This window comes from Helianthus annuus, chromosome 10 (assembly GCF_002127325.2).
Source record: "Helianthus annuus cultivar XRQ/B chromosome 10, HanXRQr2.0-SUNRISE, whole genome shotgun sequence".
NCBI classification, from domain to species: domain Eukaryota; kingdom Viridiplantae; phylum Streptophyta; class Magnoliopsida; order Asterales; family Asteraceae; genus Helianthus; species Helianthus annuus.
Genome location: NC_035442.2, coordinates 155,861,692 through 155,865,674, shown reverse-complemented (window position 1 = coordinate 155,865,674; position 3,983 = coordinate 155,861,692). Strand labels below are relative to the sequence as shown.

Genomic DNA, 3,983 nt, shown 5'->3' with positions numbered 1-3,983 from the left:
CCTCACGTTCTCGGAATCTGAGTACTTCGTCCCCTTTCATCACTGCAATTGTTTATGCATGAACTATGTCTATGTAGTTCTTTCTAGTTAAATGATTAACACAAAAGTTGAAGCAAACCGGATACACAAGATAGTCGTTTATTTCTCAACTGTTTACAACTTCAAGTTTCATTTCGCAAATTAGTTAATTAATCTTAGTTTTTAAAACCAATCAAATCCAAACAACTCGTGAATTTTATTTTTCTTGCAATTAGTTTAATTTAGTTAACCTAGAGAAGCATCGCAAATAGCACATTTTCCACAAACTCCCTGTGTTCGATACCCGCTTACCACTATTTACATAGTTGTTTTTGGGATTAAATTTGCGTGACCACGACATCACGTCAAATTTTGGCGCCGTTGCCGGGGAGTAGTGCGCAACGTGTGTTATTTTTGTTTGTGCTTTAAGTTTGTTATTTTTCTGGTTTACGCGAGGTGTGTTAGTGTGCAGGTATTTACAGGTGCATGCGTACTAGGAGCTCTCACAAGCTATCACCATTGGCGTTTGATCCGGAAATTGAGCGAACTTTGCGAGCAAACAGAATTTTGCTAAGGGAAAATACAATCAATAGTTCACCAACAACACCAGTTACACCAATTCGATACATGGATCCACCACCACCACCACCCACTACGGGTGAATTTACCTCATCATTCATACCAACATCCACTCAACCTTCACCTAACACTACCATTCCACCAAATACTACCGAACCCACCATACCTCAACATGTTACACCAACCAACACCACACAGCCCATTACTACCCAAGAAGAACCAACCGTCACCTTTAACCCTTCCACTACTATACCACCGTTATCCCATTTTTTCCCGGGTGCGGGTCCATCATATTCGGGCCATACTATGGCACCAATTTCGTCTATTGTCCATGCTACACCATATCGACCACCAAATCAATCGGGTTTCCAATACTCGACTATTCCATTTGGGCAATCATCGGGGATTCAAGGAGATGGGTATGATGAAGGTTATGAGGAATTTGAAGGTTTTGATGAAGAAGGATACGGTTATGGGGGTGATGGAGAGCAAGGGGAGTACGGTTATACGCAAGGCCAAGTACAAGTGATTCCAAATGTTGGTGGGGTTCAACAACAACTCATACCTCAACATATTAGGCCAAGGCCACAAGGGCCGCAAATGCAACGCCCGGTTCCTTTGCAACAAGTTCGACCACAACAGGTGCAACCGCAAATTCAAAGGCCAATTCAACAACCAATCGTACCACAAGGGCCCATGCAAAGGCCAATGGGTCAAGTTCGTCCAAGAGGTCGATTTGGTGTGCCAAGGAGGCATCTTAGGGAAAATGCAAGGGGAATTGAAGCACATTTTAGACCGGTGATAACGCACAATCCTTCACCGGTGGTTATTCCTCATAACAACCAAGGGAGAACTTTTGAAGTAAGAACTAATTCGTTACAAAGTTTGCCGAAGTACAAGGGGCTAGCAACGGAGGAGCCTTATTTCCATTTGGAAGCCTATGACTCAATTTGCAATACTCTTGGGAGTCAAGGTTTTTCGGCCGATGATATCAAGTTGGTACTATTTCAATTTTCTTTGGAGGACAAGGCAAAGAAGTGGTTCTACACTTTGCCTTCAGCATCTATTTATACTTGGGCGGAGATGCAACAAACATTCTTAGACGAATTCTATACCGCCCAAAAGACCAATGATGCGAGAAAAGGATTGAGGAGCTTTCAACAACAACAAGGCGAAATGTTCCATGAAGCATTCGAGCGTTTGAACATGATGATTAAAAATTGTCCACACCATGGGATTGAGCTTTGGGAGTTAATGAACGCTTTTCATGAAGGGTTGTGTGCCGAAGATGCACGAGATTTGATGTCCATCACAAATGGAACTTTTGGCACAAATTATGAGCATGAGGATTGGGAATTTTTGGAACAAATGGCGATCACCTCGAAGAGAAAGGCTCAAGCTTCAAGGAGAGCACGACCGGCCGTTACTCGAACACAAGTGCACGCGGTTGATGACGGTAATATACAAACTTCTAATCAAATTTATGACGTTTGTGCATTGTGTAATGAAATAGGTCATGCGGCGGAAAATTGCCAAGGAATGGTTGAAGGGCAATTTGAAGAAGTTCATGCCATTCAAGGTCAAGGAGGGGGTGGTAGAAATTACAACATGAATTCTAACACTTATCACCCCGGGTTGAGAAATCATCCGAATTTTCGTTATGGGAACCCTTCGAATCAATCAAACCCGAACTTTCAAGGTAGCCAAGGGAATTATGGTTCGCGCCAACCTTACAATAATCAAGGTGGATATAGAGGTGGGAACAACCAAGGATACCAAAGGCAATACCAAGCGGGTCAAGAAAAAGGGGGGTCTTCGGGTGGAAATGAAATGATGGAAATGTTGAAGAGTATGCAAGCGGAGATGCAAAAGAGGAACCAAATGGATGACGCACGCATACAAAAGGATGAGGCGCGAGACAAAGCAATCCAAACTTTGACCACTCAAATGGGTCAACTTGCAACCGAAGTGTCCGAATTGAAGAAGGGTAAAGGTCAATTACCAAGCGACACTAAGGTAAATCCATCTCACGGTACGTCAAGAGGTAACAATGTTAATATTCATCATGTGAGTGTTTTGAGAAGTGGGAAAGAGTATAAAACCAATCCTTCACCGGATTTGGTTGAAGGGGTGGTTGAGGATATAACGGGTCAAGAAAGTGAGGAAGAAAACGAACCACCCATTGTTTCTTCTAAAAAACCCAATTTTGAAAAACCCGAAATTATTAAAGAAAAAGATAAAGTAAATGAGGGTGAGGGGTCTAGTGAAGTACCGTTTCCTTCGGCTTTATTAGACCCGGGTAGAAAGAATTTTATTTCAAAACGGGGTCCTCAAAAAGAGGAAATGTGGGAGGTCTTCAAACAGGTTAAAATTAATCTTCCTTTGCTTGAAGCTATTAAACAGGTACCCGCTTACGCCAAATTTCTAAAGGAATTGTGTACTCAAAAGAGGCAACAAAAAGTGCCTAAATTGGTAGATTTGACGGAGCGGGTAAGTGCGGTATTGAAAGGTGACCTTCCTCCTAAGTTACAAGATCCGGGAACGCCTTTAATAAATATTCAAGTTGGAAATTTTCAAACTACGAGGGCATTATTGGATCTTGGAGCCGGAGTAAGTATCCTACCGGGGGGGTTATATGACCAATTCGATTTTGGTCCATTGAAGAGGGTTGAGACAACGGTTGTATTAGCCGACTTGTCTCATAAACTTCCCCGGGGTATCGTACGGGATGTTATAGTTAAAGTTGATGAATTTTATTATCCCGTTGATTTCCTTGTGCTAGATTACTCATCCGCGGACCCAATTCAACAACAAAATGTTATTTTGGGTCGGCCATTTTTGAACACCGCACATGCTATTATTGATTGTCGCTATGGCACAGTTGACATGACATTCGGTAATAGAAAAATGAGGTTGAATGTTTTTACTAACGGTACTAATGTGTATGGTGATGAGTGTTTCTTGGCAGATTTTATAGATGGCTATGACCCGAAGGTGTTCGAAGAAGAAATTTTGGGTTCTTGTGTTTGTGATATGTCTTTGCAGGTTCATACATGCGAGTTAGAGGTTGAAGAGAAGGAGCAAGAAGCTCTCGCGGTGAAGGAAGGAAGTCCACCATGGACTTACCAAACGGATACATTACCGGTGGAAATCGATTCGGGCACCAAGCCTTCTTTGGAAAGTCCACCAAGTGTGGAGTTGAAGGAGCTACCAAAGCACCTAAAGTATGCATTCTTGGGGGAGAATGATACCTTACCGGTAATCATTGCTTCCAACTTGGAGGTAGCTCAAGAAGAAGAATTGATGCGGGTGTTGAAGGCTCATAAGGCGGCATTTGGGTGGACGATAGCCGATTTAAAAGGCATTAGTCCATCCATTGTGATGCA

At 42.6% G+C, this 3,983-nt stretch overlaps 1 non-coding gene across 1 annotated transcript; it reads right to left on the bottom strand.

Annotated features, from left to right (window-relative positions):
• Window positions 1-1,729: 1,729 nt before the first annotated feature.
• LOC118483572 lies at window positions 1,730-1,835 on the bottom strand. Its single transcript, XR_004870862.1, has one exon. It is a non-coding gene; the product is annotated as a small nucleolar RNA R71 (small nucleolar RNA).
• Between the last annotated feature and the right edge of the window lie 2,148 nt (window positions 1,836-3,983).